Raw genomic sequence first — 22332 nt, forward strand, 5'->3', positions numbered from 1 at the left:
ATTCGCTTCCGTCGCAACGATCATTTGTTTTTAAATTAGGGGCCGCTAAGACGACACCATTCTCTCTACACAGACTTTAGCGAACCTGTGAGAAACGCTGATGGCGTTCAGATGCGCATTAAGAACGGGTTCTATAGTTATGTGCGTTTGAATATATGTGTGCAGGTTTGGAATTCCCTACAAACCAAACCTAAACAAATTACTGGTGTTTCCTTATAGTTTTGATTCAGAATTTTATTTTATTTTATCAATTCGGAATAGATACGCAAATTGAGTTTTCCCGACGACGCGTTATCTGTAGAGTGGGAAAGGGATCCTCCATAGGGAGAGACTAGTTGGCCCTTCAGCACTGCGTTGACACCGGGTACAGGCGAAGGTCCTTCATCAGATCTGGAAACGGCCTGGATCCGGCAGGCTGCGGGAAAACCTTGGGATAAACAAAGACACTAAAATTAGCGTAGATGCCATTCTTCTCATGATGTAACAAGTACATCAGGATTTATGGGAAGTGTTCCCGGTTCCAGCTGACCTAATCTATGCAGCCTAATATTGAATTATAGAAGTCTATAATGTATTATGTGAACGCTATGTCAAAGAGATGTGTCTTTAATCTAGATTTGAACTGACAGAGTGTGTCTGCTTCCCGGACAATGGTAGGAAGGCTGTTCCAAAGTTTTGGTGCTAAATAGGAAAAGGATCTACCGCCAGCAGTCGATTTAGATATTCTAGGTATTATCAACTGGCCGGAATTTTGAGATCGCAATAGACGTGAAGGAGTATAATGCGTTAAGAGCTCGCTCAAGTACTGCAGAGCTAAACCATTTAGTGCTTTGTAAGTAATCAGCAATATTTTAAAATTGATGCGATGTTTAATAGGGAGCCAGTGCAGTTTTGACAGAACTGGGCTAATATGGTCATACTTCCTGGTTCTGGTAAGAACTCTAGCTGCTGCGTTTTGAACTAGCTGTAGTTTGTTTATTAAGCGTGCAGGACAACCACCCAGTAGAGCATTACAATAATCTAGCCTTGAGGTCATGAACGCATGGACTAAATGTTCCGCATTTGTCAATGAGAGCATATGACGTAATTTAGATATATTTTTAAGATGGAAAAATGCGGTTTTACAGATACTAGACACGTGACTTTCAAATGAAAGATTAGTATCAAAGAGCACACCCAGGTTCCTAACCGACGACGAAGACTTAACAGAGCAGCCATCAAGTGTTAGACAGTATTCTAGGTTATTACGTGTGGGAGTTTTTTGTCCAATAATTAGAATCTCTGTTTTTTCAGAATTTAGAAGTAGGAAATTACGAGTCATCCAGTTTTTTATATCAGCTATGCATTCTGTTAATTTAGTGAATTGGTAAGTTTCGTTAGGTTTTGAAGAAATATAGAGCTGAGTATCGTCGGCATAACAGTGAAAGCTAATTCCATGTTTCCTCACGATATCTCCTAATGGCAGCATGTACAGAGTGAACAGCAGCGGTCCTAGTACTGAGCCCTGTGGTACGCCATACTGAACTTGTGATTGATAAGACATCTCTTCATTTACTGCTACAAACTGATAACGGTCAGATAAGTATGATTTAAACCATGCTAGTGCAATTCCACTAATGCCAACATAGTTTTCTAGTCTATTTAAAAGAATGTTGTGGTCAATGGTGTCAAACGCAGCACTAAGATCGAGTAACACTAATAGAGAGACACAACCACGATCGGATGATAAGAGCAAATCATTTGTGACTCTAACGAGAGCTGTCTCGGTACTATGGTATGGTCTAAATCCGGACTGAAAATCCTCGCAGATATCATTTCTTTCTAGAAAGGAACATAGTTGTGAAGATACTGCCTTTTCTAGTATCTTTGACAGAAAGGGTAGATTCGAGATCGGCCTGTAATTGACTAATTCTGAAGGATCAAGTTGCATTTTTTTAACAAGCGGTTTAATCATAGCCAGCTTAAAGTTTTTTGGTACGTATCCTAGAGACAAAGAGGAATTAATGATATTAAGAAGAGGATCTATGACCTCTGGAAGCATCTCTTTCAGTAGCTTAGTCGGTATAGGGTCTAACATACATGTTGTAGATTTAGATGATTTAACGAGTTTAGTAAATTCTTCCTCTCCTATAGCAATGAATGAATCAAATTTTTCCTCAGGGAGACTACAATGCACTGCCTGATGCGATACTGTAGTAGACGGTTGCATAGTTATAATTTTATCCCTGATATTATCAATCTTATAAGTGAAGAAGTTCATAAAGTCATTACTGCTGTGCTGCTTGGAACCTTCTGTGTTTGAAGCTTTCTTTTTCGTTAGTTTAGCCACTGTTTCAAATAAATACCTAGGATTATGTTTATTTTCTTCTAATAGGTTTGAAAAATAAGCAGATCTAGCAGCTTTTAAAGCCTCTCTGTAAGCAATCGAGCTCTCTTTCCATGAAATGCGAAATACCTCTAATTTTGTTTTCTTCCAGTTGCGCTCCATTTTTCTGGCTGCTCTCTTAAGGGCCTGAGTGTGCTCGTTGTACCACGGCGTTGGATTATTTTCTTTAATCTTCTTTAAGCGCAAAGGAGCAACTGTGTCTAAAGTGCTGGAAAAGAGAGGGTTAAAAGTTTCTGTTGCAATATCAAGTTCTTCTAAGCTATCCGGGATGCTAAAATGATGAAACTGATCAGGAAGATTATTAATAAAGCAATCTTTAGTAGCAGAAGTGATAGGTCTAACATATTTGTAACACGGAGTCGGCTTTGCAGCCTTGGCTAAATGTAATTTACACGAGACTAGATAATGATCTGAGATGTCATCGCTCTGCTGCAGAATTTCAACGGCATCAACATCTATTCCATGTGATAATATTAGATCTAGAGTATGATTACGACGATGAGTAGGTCCTGACACGTGTTGTCTAACTCCAATTGAGTTTACAATGTCTTTAAATGCCAATCCCAATGCATCTTTTTCATTATCGATGTGTATATTAAAATCACCAACAATTAGTACTTTATCTGCAGCCAATACTAACTCTGATAGAAAGTCCGCAAATTCTTTGATAAAGTCTGTATGGTGCCCTGGTGGCCTGTATACAGTAGCCAGCACAAATCTCAAACGTGATTTATCATTTTTACTATATATTTTTACATTAAGCACTAACACTTCAAAAGAATTATATTTGAAACTTGATTTCTTAGTGGTTTTGAAAATATTACTATAAATTACAGCAACACCACCCCCTTTGCGTTTCAGACGGGGTTCATGTTTATAACAGTAATCTTGCGGGGTGGACTCATTTAAAGTAATGTAATCGCTTGGTTTTAGCCAGGTTTCTGTCAAACACAGCACATCTAGGTTATTATCTGAAATCATATCATTAACAATGAGTGCTTTTGAAGTAAGCGATCGAATATTCAGCAACCCAAGCTTTATCATTTGCTCATCTGTATTATAGCTGTTTTTTATTTGTTGAACATCAATTAAATTTTTAACCTTAGATAGGTTTAAACATTTTTTGGATTTCCAAAATCGGGGAACAGACACAGTCTCTATATGATGATAGCTAGGTGAAAGAGGCTCTATGTGATGGGATTTATCTGACCTGGGTGACGCGAGGCCGCTAGCAGACGGTTGGTTTAGCCAGTCTGTCTGCTTCCTGACCTGGTGCCCAATTTGTCATGTTTGAGCTCTAAGACTATGAGCCATATTACTAGATAGAAGAGCAGCACCATCCCAGGAGGGATGAATACCATCTCTTTTCAACAGGTCAGGTTTGCCCCAAAAACTTTTCCAATTGTCTATGAATTCTATATTATTACACGGACACCACTCAGACAGCCAGCGATTCAGTGAACACAATCTACTAACTATCTCATCACTCCTGCGAACAGGAAGGGGGCCAGAGCAAATTACAGTGCCTGACATCGTACTTGCAAGTTCACACACCTCTTTAATGTTAATTTTGGTGATCTCCGACTGGCGGAGTCGAACATCATTAGTGCCGACATGAATAATGATCTTAGAGAATTTACGATTAGCATTAGCCAGCACTTTTAAATTTGCTTTGATGTCAGGCGCTCTGGCTCCCGGCAAACATGTGACTATGTTCGCTGGTGTCTCTATTTTCACGTTCCGTGTGATCGAATCACCAATTACTAGGGCACAATCAACAGAATTCTCAGTGGGTGTTTCACTGAGCGGGGCAAATCGATTTGTTGTGGTAATCGGAACGGAAGAGTGGTTTTTTGATCCGCGACTAGAGCGATCCCTCACTGTCACCCATTTGCCCGGCTGCTCAGGCACTAACGTTACTTCAGCTGGAACCGAATCATGTAAAGAGTTCACTATGCTAGGCGCATCCAAAATAGTATCTAAAGCTCTAGCACTCTTACTATCCTCAATTAAAGTTTGGATGCGTGTCTCTAATTCTGAAATCTTCTCTGTCAGCCTAACTGTCTCCTTACATTTATCACATATAAATCCTACATTGCCAACAGAGAAGTCTATGCTAAACATGTGACATGAAGTGCAGGTGACAATAACAGGACAAGACATTACTCACCGTGTTTGTTGACTGATTATTACTTACCTGAGCTTTTATGAACTCAAAGGCGCGAGCGAGCGAGAGAAAAAATAAATAAATAAAACAGCTGAGCGCACGGGTGGCGCGTTAACAGGCTAGCAGTAGCGAATTAGCGTGTTGTGTTAGTAGTAACGGAAGCTAGCGATGTCAATCTGAGATGTTGGGTAAGCTGTATTTAGTATAAACAACTACAAATTGTAGTAAATGATGGTTCAAAACAAAGAAATACGAGGCTAAGACGGAGCTTACAGCACCGAGGCAAACACACTCACAGCAGGCAGCGAGGCAGACAGGAGCAATCCAATTTACTATGATTCTAGCATGATTTACCATATTTTACCACGATTTACCATAGTTTACCATGATTTACCATAGTTTACCATGCTAGCATGATTATCATGTTGCTAGCATGATGCTAGAATTTTTTTACCATGTTGCTAGCATGGTTTACCATGATTTACCATAGTTTACCATGATTTACCACGATTTACCATAGTTTACCATGATTTACTATAGTATACCATGATTTACCACGATTTTCCATAGTTTACCATGATTTACTATAGTATACCATGATTTACCATGTTCAAGTATGATTTACTGATTCTAGCATGATTTAGCATAGTTTACCATGATTTACCACGATTTACCATAGTTTACCATGATTTACTATAGTATACCACGATTTACCATGTTCAAGTATAATTTACTGATTCTAGCATGATTTACCATAGTTTACCATGATTTACCACGATATACCATAGTTTACCATGATTTACTATAGTATACCATGATTTACCATGTTCAAGTATGATTTATTGATTCTAGCATGATTTACCATAGTTTACCATGATTTACCACGATTTACAATAGTTTACCATGATTTACTATAGTATACCATGATTTACCATGTTCAAGTATGATTTATTGATTCTAGCATGATTTACCATAGTTTACCATGATTTACCACGATTTACTATAGTATACCATGATTTACTATAGTATACCACGATTTGCCATGTTCAAGTATAATTTACTGATTCTAGCATGATTTACCACAGTTTAGCATGATTTACCATAGTTTACCATGATTTACCATGATTTACCATAGTTTACCATTATTTACTATAGTATACCATGATTTACCATGTTCAAGTATGATTTACTATGATTCTAGCATGATTTACCATAGTTTACCATGATTTACCATAGTTTACCATGCTAGCATGATTATCATGTTGCTAGCATGATGCTAGAATTTTTTTACCATGTTGCTAGCATGGTTTACCATGATTTACCATAGTTTACCATGATTTACTATAGTATACCATGATTTACCACAATTTACCATAGTTTACCATGATTTACTATAGTATACCATGATTTACCATGTTCAAGTATGATTTACTGATTCTAGCATGATTTAGCATAGTTTACCATGATTTACCATAGTTTACCATGATTTACCACGATTTACCATAGTTTACCATGATTTACTATAGTATACCATGATTTACCATGTTCACATATGATTTACTGATTCTAGCATGATTTATCATAGATTACCATGATTTACCATAGTTTACCATCATTTACCACGATTTACCATAGTTTACCATGATTTACTATAGTATACCATGATTTACCATGTTCAAGTATGATTTACTGATTCTAGCATTTATCATAGTTTACCATGATTTACCATAGTTTACCATGATTTACCACGATTTACCATAGTTTACCATGATTTACTATAGTATACCATGATTTACCATGTTCAAGTATGATTTACTGATTCTAGCATGATTTATCATAGATTACCATGATTTACCATAGTTTACCATGATTTACCACGATTTACCATAGTTTACCATGATTTACTATAGTATACCACGATTTACCATGTTCAAGTATGATTTACTGATTCTAGCATGATTTACCATAGTTTAGCATGATTTAGCATAGTTTACCATGATTTACCACGATTTACCATAGTTTACCATGATTTACTATAGTATACCATGATTTACCATGTTCAAGTATGATTTACTGATTCTAACATGATTTATCATAGTTTACCATGATTTACCATAGTTTACCATGATTTACCACGATTTACCATAGTTTACTATGATTTACTATAGTATACCATGATTTACCATGTTCAAGTATGATTTACTGATTGTAGCATAGATAGATAGATAAGGTTTGTAGATAGATAGATAGATAGATAGATAGATAGATAGATAGATAGATAAGGTTTGAAGATAGATAGATAGATAGATAGATAGATAGATAGATAGATAGATAGATAGATAGATAGATAGATAGATAGATAATGTTTGAAGATAGATAGATAGATAGATAGATAGATAGATAGATAGATAGATTGGTTAAAAAGATAGATAGATAGATAGATAGATAGATAGATAGATAGATAGATAGATAGATAGATAGATAGATAGATATAGTTAAAAAGATAGATAGATAGATAGATAGATAGATAGATAGATAGATAGATAGATAAGTTAAAAAGATAGATAGATAGATTAGTTAAAAAGATAGATAGATAGATAGATAGATAAGTTAAAAAGATAGATAGATAGATAGATAGATAGATAGATAGATAGATTAGTTAAATAGATAGATAGATAGATAGATAGATAGATAGATAGATAGATAGATAGATAAGTTAAAAAGATAGATAGACAGATTAGTTAAAAAGATAGATAGATAGATAGATAGATAGATAGATAGATAGATAGATAGATAAGTTAAAAAGATAGATAGATAGATAGATAGATAGATAGATAGATAGATAGATAGATAGATTAGTTAAATAGATAGATAGATAGATAGATAGATAGATAGATAGATAGATAGATAAGTTAAAAAGATAGATAGATAGATAGATAGATAGATTAGTTAAATAGATAGATAGATAGATAGATAGATAAGTTAAAAAGATAGATAGATAGATTAGTTAAAAAGATAGATAGATAGATAGATAGATAGATAGATAGATAGATAGATAAGTTAAAAAGATAGATAGATAGATAGATAGATAGATAGATAGATAGATAGATAGATAGATAGATAGATAGATTAGTTAAATAGATAGATAGATAGATAGATAGATAGATAGATAGATAGATAGATAGATAGATAGATAAGTTAAAAAGATAGATAGATAGATAGATAGATAGATAGATAGATAGATAGATAGATTAGTTAAAAAGATAGATAGATAGATTAGTTAAAAAGATAGATAGATAGATAGATAGATAGATAGATAGATAGATAGATAGATTGGTTAAAAAGATAGATGATAGATAGATAGATAGAGTTAAAAAGATAGATAGATAGATAGATAGATAGATAGATAGATAGATAGATAGATAGATAAAGATTGGTAGATTAATTGAGTCTAGGGCTTTAGAGAATTTAGATTTGAGTTTTTGGTTTGTGCACTAATGGGCCACCATAGTCTTGGCTCAATTTGAGCAGTCTGCAATGAAAGTCAATGGGGTTTTTATGATTTTGAATATTAATTTTTAAGAAAACCGTAAGTCAAACCAGTCTGAAAAGATATAGCACACCAAGTCAGAACAGTATGAAGGTCTGACCCGAGTTTGGAGTATGTAGCTTGAACGGTCTAGGAGGAGTTAGTGTCCCAAAATTTGCGGTCAGAAAAAGAAGTAAGAAGAAGAATAACTAGAAAAAAAAGTTTGTTGGACAAACTTTAAGTTGGCTTGAGAAAGCCGGACCAGAGAGTTTGAAGAAGTTAAAAGTAGTTAGAAGTTTAAAGTTAGAAGTTTGAAGTAGTTTGAAGTTTAAAGTAGTTTAAATTTTTATTGATAAATTAGTTAGAAAGAAAGAATAGTTAGAAAGAAACAAAAGTTAGAAAGAAAGAAAGAAAGAAAGAAAGAAAGAAAGAAAGAAAGAAAGAAAAAAGAAAGAAAGATTAGTTAGAAAGAAAGAAAGAAAGAAAGATTAGGTAGAAAGAAAGAAAGAAAGAAAGAAAGAAAGAAAGAAAGAAAGAAAGAAAGAAAGAAAAGGTAGAAAGAAAGAAAGAATGAAAGAAAAAAGAAAGAAAGATTAGGTAGAAAGAATGAAAGAAAAATAAAGAAAGATTAGGTATAAAGAAAGAAAGAAAAAGATTAGGTATAAAGAAAGAAAGAAAAAGATTAGGTAGAAAGAAAGAAAGAAAGAAAGAAAGAAAGATTAGGTAGAAAGAAAGAAAGAAAGAAAGAAAGAAAGAAAGAAAGAAAGAAAGAAAGAAAGAAAGAAAGAAAAAGATTAGGTAGAAAGAAAGAATGAAAGAAAAAAGAAAGAAAGATTAGCTAGAAAGAAAGATTAGCTAGAAAGAAAGAAAGAAAGAAAGAAAGAAAGAAAGAAAGATTAGGTAGAAAGAAAGAAAGAACGAAAGAAAGAAAGAAAGATTAGGTAGAAAGAAAGAAAGAAAGAAAGAAAGAAAGAAAGAAAGAAAGAAAGAAAGACAGACAGATTAGTTAGAAAGAAAGATAGAAAGATTAGTTAGAAAGAAAGAAAAGTTAGAAAGAAAGAAAGAAAGAAAGAAAGAAAGAAAGAAAGAAAGAAAGAAAAAAAGATTAGGTAGAAAGAAAGAAAGAAAGAGAAAGAAAGAGAAAGAAAGAAAGAAAAAGATTAGGTAGAAAGAAAGAATGAAAGAAAAAAGAAAGAAAGATTAGCTAGAAAGAAAGAAAGAAAGAAAGAAAGAAAGAAAGATTAGGTAGAAAGAAAGAAAGAAAGAACGAAAGAAAGAAAGAAAGATTAGGTAGAAAGAAAGAAAGAAAGAAAGAAAGAAAGAAAGAAAGAAAGAAAGAAAGAAAGAAAGACAGACAGATTAGTTAGAAAGAAAGATAGAAAGAAAGATTAGTTAGAAAGAAAGAAAAGTTAGAAAGAAAGAAAGAAAGAAAGAAAGAAAGAAAGAAAGAAAGAAAGAAAGAAAAAAAGATTAGGTAGAAAGAAAGAAAGAAAGAAAGAAAGAAAGAAAGAAAGAAAGAAAGAAAGAAAGAAAGAAAGAAAAAGATTAGGTAGAAAGAAAGAATGAAAGAAAAAAGAAAGAAAGATTAGCTAGAAAGAAAGAAAGATTAGGTAGAAAGAAAGAAAGAAAGAAAGATTAGGTAGAAAGAAAGAAAGAAAAAAGAAAGAAAGATTAGTTAGAAAGAAAGAAAGAAAGAAAGAAAGATTAGTTAGAAAGAAAGAAAGAAAGAAAGATTAGCTAGAAAGAAAGAAAGAAAGAAAGAAAGAAAGAAAGATTAGGTAGAAAGAAAGAAAGAAAGAAAGAAAGAAAGAAAGACAGACAGATTAGTTAGAAAGAAAGATTAGTTAGAAAGAAAGAAAAGTTAGAAAGAAAGAAAAAAGAAAGAAAGAAAGATTAGGTAGAAAGAAAGAAAGAAAGAAAGAAAGAAAGAAAGAAAGAAAGAAAGAAAGAAAGAAAGAAAAAGATTAGGTAGAAAGAAAGAATGAAAGAAAAAAGAAAGAAAGAAAGAAAGAAAGAAAGAAAGAAAGAAAGAAAGAAAGAAAAAAGAAAGAAAGATTAGTTAGAAAGAAAGAAAGATTAGGTATAAAGAAAGAAAGAAAGAGAAAGAAAGATAGAAAGAAAGAAAGAAAGAAAGAAAAAAGAAAGATTAGTTAGAAAGAAAGAAAAAAGAAAGATTAGTAAGAAAGAAAGAAAGAAAAGTAAGAAAGAAAGAAAAGTAAAAAAGAAAGAAAGATTAGTTAGAACAAAAGAAGAAAAAAAGAAATATTAGTTAGAAAGAAAGAAAAAAGAAAGATAAGTTAGAAAGAAAGAAAGAAAAGTAAGCAAGAAAGAAAAAGAAAGATTAGTTAGAAAGAAAGAAAAAGAAAAAAGAAAGATTAGCTAGAAAGAAAGAAGAAAGATTGGCTAGAGAGAAAGAAAAAAGAAAGAAAGATTAGTTAGAAAGAAAGAAAAAAGAAAGATTTGTTAGAAAGGAAGGAAAGATTAGTTAGAAAGATTAGATAGAAAGATAAGTTAGAAAGAAGAAAGATTAGTTAGAAAAAGAAAGAAAGAAAGACAAAGATTAGTTAGAAAGAAAGATAGATTGATTAGTTAGAAAGAAAGAAGAAATATTAGTTAGAAAGAAAGAATGATGAATGGTGGATTAGTTAGAAAGAAAGAAAGAAAGAAAGAAAGAAAGAAAGAAAGAAAGAAAGACTAATTAGTTAGAAAGAAAGATAGATTAGTGAGAGAGAAAGAAAAAAGATTGATTAGTTAGAAAGAAAGAAAGAAAGAAAGAAAGAAAGAAAGATGGATTAGTTAGAAAGAAAGATTAGATAGAAAGATAGATTTGTTAGAAAGAAAGATAGATAGATTAGTTAGAATGAAAGAAAGAAAGATATATTAGTTAGAAAGAAATATGGATTAGTTCGTTAAAAAGAAAGATAGATTAGTTAGTTAAAAAGATAGATAGATAGATAGATAGATAGATAGATAGATAGATAGATAGATAGATAGAAAAGGTTTGAAGATAGATAGATAGATAGATAGATAGATAGATAGATAGATAGATAGATAGATAGATAGATAGATAGATAGATAGATAGATAGATAGATAGATTAGTTAAAAAGATAGATAGATAGATAAGGTTGATAGATAGATAGATAGATAGATAGATAGATAGATAGATAGATAGATAGATAGATAGATAGATAGATAGATAGATAGATAGATAGATATCAGAACAGTATGAAGGTCTGACCCGAATTTGGAGTATGTAGCTTGAACGGTCTAGGAGGAGTTAGTGTCTAAAATTTTTCGGTCAGAAAAATAAGAAGAAGAATAATAATAAGTTTAAATAGGATTTCAGTAAGTTGGCTTTCTCAAGCCAACTTAATAAGTTTAAATAGGATTTCAGTAAGTTGGCTTTCCCAAGCCAACTTAATAATCTTCCTAATCAGTTTCATCATCTCAGCATCTCAGATAGCTTAGAAGAACTAGATATTACAACAGAAACGTTTAACTCTCTCTTTTCCAGCACTTTAGACACAGTTGCTCCGTTGCGCTTAAAAAAGATTAAAGAAAATAGTCCAACGCCGTGGTACAGCGAGCACACTCAGGCCCTTAAGAGAGCAGCCAGAAAAATGGAGCGCAACTGGAAGAAAACAAAACTAGAGGTATTTCGCATTTCATGGAAGGAGAGCTCGATTGCTTACAGAGAGGCTTTAAAAGCTGCTAGATCTGCTTATTTTTCAACCCTATTAGAAGAAAATAAACATAATCCTAGGTATTTATTTGAAACAGTGGCTAAACTAACAAAAAATAAAGCTTCAAGCCCAGAAGTTTCCAAGCAACACAGCAGTAATGACTTTATGAACTTCTTCACTTATAAGATTGATAATATCAGGGACAAAATTATAACTATGCAACCGTCTACTACAGTATCGCATCAGGCAGTGCATTGTAGTCTCCCTGAGGAAAAATTTGATTCATTCGTTGCTATAGGAGAGGAAGAATTTACTAAACTCGTTAAATCATGTAAATCGACAACATGTATGTTAGACCCTATACCGACTAAGCTACTGAAAGAGATGCTTCCAGAGGTCATAGATCTTCTTCTTAATATCATTAATTCATCTTTGTCCCTAGGATACGTACCAAAAACCTTTAAGCTGGCTTTGATTAAACCGCTTGTTAAAAAAACGCAACTTGATCCTACAGAATTAGTCAATTACAGGCCGATCTCGAATCTACCTTTTCTGTCAAAGATATTAGAAAAGGCAGTATCCTCACAACTGTGTTCCTTTCTTGAAAGAAATGATATCTGCGAGGATTTCCAGTCAGGTTTTAGACCGTACCATAGTACCGAAACAGCTCTCGTTAGAGTCACAAATGATTTGCTCTTATCATCCGATCGTGGTTGTATCTCTCTATTAGTGTTACTCGATCTTAGTGCTGCATTTGACACCATTGACCACAACGTTCTTTTAAATAGATTAGAACATTATGTTGGCATTACGGGAAATGCACTAGCATGGTTTAAATCATACTTATCTGACCGTTATCAGTTTGTAGCAGTAAATGAACAGATGTCTCATCGATCACAAGTTCAGTATGGCGTACCACAGGGCTCAGTACTAGGACCGCTGCTGTTCACTCTGTACATGCTGCCATTAGGAGATATCATTAGGAAACATGGCATTAGCTTTCACTGTTATGCCGACGATACTCAGCTCTATATTTCTTCAAAACCTAACGAAACTTACCAATTCACAAAATTAACGGAATGCATAGCGGATATAAAAAATTGGATGACTCGTAATTTCCTACTTCTGAATTCTGAAAAAACAGAGTTTCTAATTATTGGACAAAAAACTTCCTCACGTAATAACCTAGAATACTGTCTAACACTCGATGGCTGCTCTGTTAAGTCTTCGTCGTCGGTTAGGAACCTGGGTGTGCTCTTTGATACCAATCTTTAATTTGAAAGTCACGTGTCTAGTATCTGTAAAACTGCATTTTTCCATCTTAAAAATATATCTAAATTACGCCATATGCTCTCATTGACAAATGCGGAACAGTTAGTTCATGCGTTCATGACCTCAAGGCTAGATTATTGTAATGCTCTACTGGGTGGTTGCCCTGCACGCTTAAACAAACTACAGCTGGTTCAAAACGCAGCATCTCGAGTTCTTACCAGAACCAGGAAGTATGACCATATTAGCCCGGTTCTGTCAAAACTGCACTGGCTCCCTATTAAACATCGCATCAATTTTAAAATTTAAAAAATATTGCTGATTACTTACAAAGCACTGAATGGTTTAGCTCCGCAGTACTTGAGCGAGCTCTTAACGCATTATAGTCCGTCACGTCTATTACGATCTCAAAATTCCGGCCAGTTGATAATACCTAGAATATCAAAATCGACTGCTGGCGGTAGATCCTTTTCCTATTTAGCACCAAAACTCTGGAACAGTCTTCCTACCATTGTCCGGGAAGCAGACACACTCTGTCAGTTCAAAGCCAGATTAAAGACACATCTCTTTGACCTAGCTTTCACATAATACATTATAGACTTCTATAATTTAATGTTAGGCTGCATATATTAGGTCAGCCGGAACCGGGAACACTTCCCAAAAATCCTGATGTACTCGTTACATCATGAGAAGAATGGCATCTACGCTAATTTTAGTGTCTGTGTTTATCCCGAGGTTTTCCTGCAGCCTGCCGGATCCAGGCCGTATCCAGATCTGACGAAGGACCTTCGCCTGGACCGATGACAACGCAGTGCTGAAGTGCCAACTAGTCTCTCCCTATGGAGGATCCCACTACCACTCTACAGATAAGGCGTTGTCGGGAAAATTCGTCTCGCGGTCCTACCCCAAAGCAACAAATAAAATAAAATTCCTTATCAACATTTATAAGGAAAGACAAGTATTCTGTTTAGGCTTGGCTTGTAGGGAATTCCAAACCTGCGTATATTCAAACGCACATAACTATAGAACCCATTCTTAATGCGCATCTGAACGCCATCAGTGTTTCTCACAGGTTCGCGTTTAAAGTCTATGTAGAGAGAATGGTGTCGTCTTAGCGGCCCCTAATTTAAAAACAAATGATCATTGCGACGGAAGCAAATCAATTAAAACTAACTTTAGATGGAAATAACTTAACTCTGCTGTAAAGCCGAAACAATCTCTGTTACCTTAAATTATACGCTTATCTCTGTAAAGCTGCTTTGAGACAATCTACATTGTTAAAAGCGCTATATAAATGAAGATGACTTGACTTGACTTGACTATCCAAATATGGACGCTTACGTTTTACTGGCACTTCAATACTCGCCAAAGAGTAATCGTGATCCATAACAACGACAACCAAACCATACGCGGCAATAACATAACCAGCACTTCCACATTTGACCATGTGATATTCCGGTCTACACCGGAACAAAGTATAGAGCGGACATTGCGTCACTGAGAGGCGACATTTCTTTTCCGGGACGGCCAGTTATTTAAAATCGGAATTTCTCTGAAATAAAAAATCTTTGGAGACTTTTGAAATATTGTAAGTACACAACTGGAGGAAATATATCACACTGTGCAAGTTATTTTCGGAAATTTTATTACAAAATTATTACATATTGGAGCTTTAATAGACATGAAATATAATACAGTTATATAGTGAGGATAATTTTAATATCAAGACAGAATTTTGTTTTATAATAATAATACATATACCTTAGTCTGACCAACCATTTAAAAAAACTCCCAGACTGGGGATGTTTTCCTCTTTCTTGCTGGCTCCATTACAAGGAAAAAGGTGCAAAAAAGCAAACAAATTCAAAAGGGCAATCCAAATCAAAAAGCAGTCCAGTCCAGGTCCAAAAATCCAAAGCAATCCAAATAATCTTATGTAATTAATATATACTATACTATACTATACTAATATATACTATACTATAATATACTATAATTAACAATAACAATATACTATAACTAATGTAGCCTGATATAATGTAATAATATATAACCCTAACACATATATGACACAATAAAGATGATGACACAACTCTCTAACTCTCTAACTCTGACTCTCTGATTCTACTACAACTGATTCTACAACTCCTGACAACACCCACAAAGAGGCGCGAGTTTCGAACCCCTTTTATCCGGAAGCGACACTCAGACCGAACCGATGACGTATCCACACAAACCGAGGCCTCGTTTGTCATCAGTCACGTGATTTTCACTTAAACAATACAAGCCTCGAATCGCGGCTTCATCTGGCACGCCCATTTTTTCTCGACACACGCTCCGACACCTCGGTTCATATGTCACATCACTAGAGGTGGGTGCCATTTTAGTTCTGGGAATCTTTTTCTCTTGTTTTTGCTTGGTTAGGAAGCTATTGTACATTTCTGTTGCTAATTCTCTTTTGTTTTGTCAGTTTAGACCATTTTACTTACTAATTAGTCCGTTTGTTTGTTGTTTTGGCTTTTCCCCCTCCTGAAGTTTATTTCGCTTCCTATTTTACTTTGTCATTTGTAAATTCTGTAAATAAAAGTACTTGGTTTCTTGGAATTTGACGTGTCTGTTGTGCCTGGCAGGGGATTGGTACTCACTCAACCCAACCAATTTTATGTGTAGTTTCCTCTTTTACTCCCTTACCCTACACCCTTACATCTGGGACATAACAGTGTGTGTGTGATACATACATACTTACATGCATACATACATGCATACATGCTGTTGTGTGAAACATGCAATTTGTTCTTTTATGCCTCATAATATATAGGCTTATAATAGGGTATTAAGTATAATTGTAACTTTGTGTAAGAAAAGTGTTGTATAAGAAAAACACTGTATAGGGTTTTTATAAGAAACCTTATTATATGGAAACAATGTAAAGGTTTTTATAAGAAACCTTATTATTAAGAAAAACACTTTATAAGGTTTTTATAAGAAACCTTATTATATGAAAACACTTTAGAAGGTTTTTATAAGAAACCTTATTATATGGAAACAATGTAAAGGTTTTATAAGAAACCTTATTATTAAGAAAAACATTTTATAAGGTTTTTATAAGAAACCTTATTATATGGAAACAATGTAAAGGTTTTTATAAGAAACCTTATTGTTAAGAAAAACACTGTAAAGAGTTTTTATAAGAAACCCTTGAATCTGGTTCATTAGAAAAGACACTGAGACTTGTTTTTATAAACATGTTTATTAAGAAATTGTCATTAAGAAAAGACACCACAACTGTTGTTTGTAAAGTCATTTATTGAGAAAATGGTTTATAAAAAAGAGACACTGCAATTGGTGATGTAAAGTCATTTATTGAGAAGATGGTTATAAAGAAAAACAGACCACACTGAATGTTGTAAGCATTTATTAAGCATATGGCAGAGTAGAGAGAAAAGCTTTACCAAAGAAAGAAGAAAAATGCAATCATTACCGTCTATGTGTTGAGGACGAGACACAGAAGATACAGCGATGAAGAAACGGTCCAGTAGAAGGAGGACGGAGAGACAAAAGCTTTATAACCAAGTCCTAGGGGGTTTCCAGGAGAAGATGACCAATGAACAAGTTTTAGGGAGTTTCCAGGAGGAGATTTTCTGAAGATGTCCAAAAGTTGATGGACTTTAAAAGAGCTGGAATGAAGATGTCCAGGCAGACGCTGATTCACCAAGGACGGCCTCTCCAGTGTTAGATGCCTTGCCATTGCGCCTCATGAAGATGAAAGGTTGTAAATTATTTGGTTTAGATTTACTTTTATTTTTATTTTATATATTAGTACCATTTATGTTGTTTTTTGGTGTTCAATTTAATTATCTCTATTGTTTTTAAATATTTACACCTTCTACCTTATTTTAATTATTCTCAGGTTAAGGTAAAGTAAGTCAAATTCGTTCTAGATAATAAGTAATCAAATGTCCATACTCACAATCCAGTCGAAAGACTTCTCCGTGGCTTAGTTCAGCTCAACTCTTTCATAAAGCAGAGACTTATGGCAACTTGGTTCTTTTTATATCAATTATTAGTTTTTTATTTTTCCAATAATAATTGTCTTACATACTATATCTAAAGTTAATACAAAGTTCAAAAGTTGTCAGTTCACAAGCTTCGTCAGCAGGTGGCAGGCTTGGATCATCAAACAAGGGAGAGGCTGTCTTCCTTCACAGCGTCTGCTTCTCATATGTCTTACTGTACTTTTTATAATTCATTTCATCACACCCCTTCATTACATATTCAATTACATATGGACAATTTATCCAATCCCAGATCTGGAACAATTGTCAACTCCTTTAGTCTTTTTACAATCTTCACAAAAGACGCCTTCCTTTGCCTTGCTTTCCTCATACGATCTCGGGCCCTCAGCTGTCTTCTTCTCTTGGTCTAGAATACAACAACCAGGTAATACTTTTTCATTTTACCAAATCTACTTTCTAATACATGTTATTTTTCTATCTAACCTATTTCTTTCTTTAATACATGCTTACAACACAGTATATATTTCAGTCATGTCAGTATTGTATTATTTCAACATCTTTTTCTCTTAAATGGTTTACAGTGTTTTTCCTTCAATCAATCAGATTAACAAATAAAACGATTTAAAATTAAACATGTCTCAGTGTCTTTTACTATGAAACAATTAAACAATTTTAAACATGTCTCAGTGTCTTACTATAAAACCATTAAACAATTTCCAATTAAACATGTCTCAGTGTCTTACTATAAAACCATTAAACAATTTCCAATTAAACATGTCTCAGTGTCTTACTATAAAACCATTAAACAATTTCCAATTAAACATGTCTCAGTGTCTTACTATAAAACCAAAGTAAAGAGTTTCTTATAAAAACTCTTCTTCTTGCTTTTCTTCATAAGGTTTCTTATAAAAAACTTTTCCATCGATTTCTCTTATAAGGAATCGCATTACATTGTTTTCCCTTTACACATCGATTTCTCTTATAAGGAATCGCATTACATTGTTTTCCCTTTACACATCGATTTCTCTTATAAGGAATCGCATTACATTGTTTTCCCTTTACACATCGATTTCTCTTATAAGGAATCGCATTATATTGTTTTCCCTTTACACATCGATTTCTCTTATAAGGAATCGCATTACATTGTTTTCTCTTTACACATCGATTATAAGACTGTTTACAGGTCATAACAGAATTAATTGCATGTTTCACACAACACGCCCCTTCATGCACATTTATTCTTTTATTTCCAAAATCAAGTAAGTCATGTAACACCCTTTCTTTTTGTCATATTTTGCCAATTTTGCATATACTTGACCTGTCTTAGTAGTAACATTCATTTGGAAAATATTCATGTAGTGCTCCACCCAAGGTCTCTTATTCTTCTTCTCTAGGCTGTCTGATCGATTGCTCCTGTCTGCCTCGCTGCCTGCTGTGAGTGTGTTTGTTTGATTCGGTGCGATAAGCTCCGTCTTAGCCATATATTTCTTTGTTTTGAACCATCATTTTACTACCATTTCTAGTTGTTTATACTACTACATTTTACCCAACATCTCAGATTAACCTGACATCGCTAGCTTTTGTTATTAGTACTACTAGCACAACACGCTAGTAATTCGCTAGCCTGTTAACGCGCCACCCGTGCGCTCAGCTATTTTATTTATTTATTTTTCTCTCGCGCGTCCGCGCCTTTGAGTTCATAAAAAGCTCAGGTGAGTAAGAATCACTCAACAAACACGGTGAGTAATGTCTTGTCCTGTTATTGTCACTTGCACTTCATGTCACATGTTTAGTATAGGCTTCTCTGTCGACAATATAGGATTTATATGTGATAAATGTAAGGAGACAGTTAGGTTGACAGAGAAGATTTCAGAATTAGAAACACGTATCCAAACTTTAATTGAGGATAGTAAGAGTGCTAGTGCTTTAGATGTTTTGGATGCGCATAGCATAGTGAACTCTTTACATGATTCGGTTCCAGCTGAAGTAGTGCCTGAGCAGCCGGGCAAATGGGTGACAGTGAGGGATCGCTCTAGTCGCGGATCAAAAAACCACTCTTCCGTTCCGATTACCATAACAAATCGATTTGCCCCGCTCAGTGAAACACCCACTGAGAATGATTGTGCCCTAGTTATTGGCGATTCTATTACACGGAACGTGAAAATAGAGACACCAACCACCATAGTCACATGTTTGCCGGGAGCCAGAGCGCCTGACATCCTAGCAAATTTAAAAGTGCTGGCTAATGCTAATCGTAAATTCTCTAAGATCATTATTCATGTCGGCACTAATGATGTTCGACTCCGCCAGTCGGAGATCACCAAAATTAATATTAAAGAGGTGTGTGAACTTGCAAGTACGATGTCAAGGACTGTAATTTGCTCTGGCCCCCTTCCTGTTCGCAGGAGTGATGAGATAGTTAGTAGATTGTGTTCTCTTAACGGTTGGCTGTCTCGGTGGTGTCCGCTTAATAATATAGAATTCATAGACAATTGGAAAAGTTTTTGGGGCAAACCTGACCTGTTGAAAAGAGATGGTATTCATCCCTCCTGGGATGGTGCTGCTCTTCTCTCTAGTAATATGGCTCATAGTCTTAGAGCTCAAACATGACAATCTGGGGCTCAGGTCAGGAAGCAGACAGACTGGCTTAACCGACTGTCTGCTAGCGGCCTCGCGTCACCAAGGTCAGATAAATCCTATCACATAGAGCCTCTTTCACCTAGCTATCATCATATAGAGACTGTGTCTGTTCCCCGAATTTGGAAATCCAAAAAACGTTTAAACCCAACTAAGGTTAAAATTTTAATTGATGTTCAACAAATAAAAAGCAGCTATAATACAGACGAGCAAATGCTAAAGCTTGGGTTGCTGAATATTCGATCGCTTACTTCAAAAGCACTCATTGTTAATGATATGATTTCAGATAATAACCTAGATGTGCTGTGTTTGACAGAAACCTGGCTAAAACCAAACGATTACATTACTTTGAATGAATCAACCCCGCAAGATTACTGTTATAAACATGAGCCTCGTCTGAAACGCAAAGGGGGTGGTGTTGCTGTAATCTATAGTAATAGTTTCAAAACCACTAAGAAATCAAGTTTTAAATATAATTCTTTTGAAGCATTGGTGCTTAATGTAAAAATATATAGTGTAAACGATAAATCACGTTTGAGATTTGTGCTGGCTACTGTATACAGGCCACCAGGGCACCATACAGACTTTATCAAAGAATTTGCGGACTTTCTATCAGAATTAAAATTGACTGCAGATAAAGTACTAATTGTTGGTGATTTTAATATACACATCGATAATGAAAAAGATGCATTGGGATTGGCATTTAAAGACATTGTAAATTCAATTGGAGTTAGACAACACGTGTCAGGACCTACTCATCGTCGTAATCATACTCTAGATCTAATATTATCACATGGAATAGATGTGGATGCCGTTGAAATTCTGCAGCAGAGCGATGACATCTCAGATCATTATCTAGTCTCGTGTAATTTGCATTTAGCCAAGGCTGCAAAGCCGACTCCGTGTTTCAAATATGTGAGACCTATCACTTCTGCTACTAAAGATTGCTTTATTAATAATCTTCCTAATCAGTTTCATCATCTCAGCATCTCAGATAGCTTAGAAGAACTAGATATTACAACAGAAACGTTTAACTCTCTCTTTTCCAGCACTTTAGACACAGTTGCTCCGTTGCGCTTAAAGAAGATTAAAGAAAATAGTCCAACGCCGTGGTACAACGAGCACACTCGGGCCCTTAAGAGAGCAGCCAGAAAAATGGAGCGCAACTGGAAGAAAACAAAACTAGAGGTATTTCGCATTTCATGGAAAGAGAGCTCAATTACTTACAGAGAGGCTTTAAAAGCTGCTAGATCTGCTTATTTTTCAACCCTATTAGAAGAAAATAAACATAATCCTAGGTATTTATTTGAAACGGTGGCTAAACTAACGAAAAATAAAGCTTCAAGCACCGAAGTTTCCAAGCAACACAGCAGTAATGACTTTATGAACTTCTTCACTTATAAGATTGATAATATCAGGGACAAAATTATAACTATGCAACCGTCTACTACAGTATCGCATCAGGCAGTGCATTGTAGTCTCCAGGGGCGTAGCAGCCATTATAAAAGTGGGGGGGACAAAAGCTGTATGTGACCATAGGAGGTGACCCAAAGGTGATGTTCATTTTCCTGGCTCAAAACGAGGCGGAGGTGGTAAAATCCTAATAATGTTTAATAATAAGATAATTAAATGTGTATTTTTTTGTAGATCATCATATACCCTAATGTGTTTCCCACATTATTTTTGTTGGTGGAGCTTGGTACCTCTAGGGGGGTCCGGGGGCATGCCCCCCCGGAAGAAAATTTTGTACATTTTAAAGATAAATTCATTAATCTGGTGCACTTTGAGTCACCCGAATCCACTGTTAAAAATAAATAATCCACCCGCAAACCGCCCGATGATATTCTCTGATTTAGATATCTGCATCTGATCATCACATTACAATTATTCAAATTCTGGTATCAAATTATTCAAATTATGGTAACATATCACACTGAAGTAGGCTGATTTAAAATGAACATTTATTTAAAATAAAAGTTCTTCTTTTGGCAAAATTACATTTCCTTATAGCCTAAACAGAGGCTTTACTCCCTTCAAACTTAAATTGTCAATGTTTCATTACATCACTGTTTGAAAACACAATTTTTTTTGTACCTTTTATAAAGGCATTTTCCCCCTAATTTTATGCTCCATCTTTCATTTTAAATTCTTAAATTTGATCAATATATTCAATTAAAATAATAAGACACTAGGCTGTTACCAATCAAATTAAATAATTTACATTGAAAAAATATAACTGTATTAAATTAGATTATTTTAAATATTTTTGAATATACAAATAAGGAATGTTGAAAAGAATGATACTTTATGAAACTAAACCGCCAGTAGGAGGCGGCAGGCGACCGTCTTAATGAGCGAGTCATTGAGTCATTCATTCAAACGATTCGTTCAAACGGCTGATTTATTCAGAATGAGGCAGTTTATGAATGGGTAATTGAATCTTTGACTCAACCGATTTGTTCAAAACGCTGAATCATTCAGTAATGCAACGAGTGTTGCTGTGAGATGCGCGTTCTGCTGTGATCTTTGTTTGGGACTATTTTCGCTGATGAAACAGAGCAAAAACAGTCATTGCGACTAAAATGTAAGTGAGTACATTTTTGAGTACATCAAGTAAAATTATTGTAAGTTAATTTTAACTGTT

This window comes from Scardinius erythrophthalmus (assembly GCF_964197995.2).
Source record: "Scardinius erythrophthalmus genome assembly, chromosome: 14".
NCBI lineage: Eukaryota > Metazoa > Chordata > Actinopteri > Cypriniformes > Leuciscidae > Scardinius > Scardinius erythrophthalmus.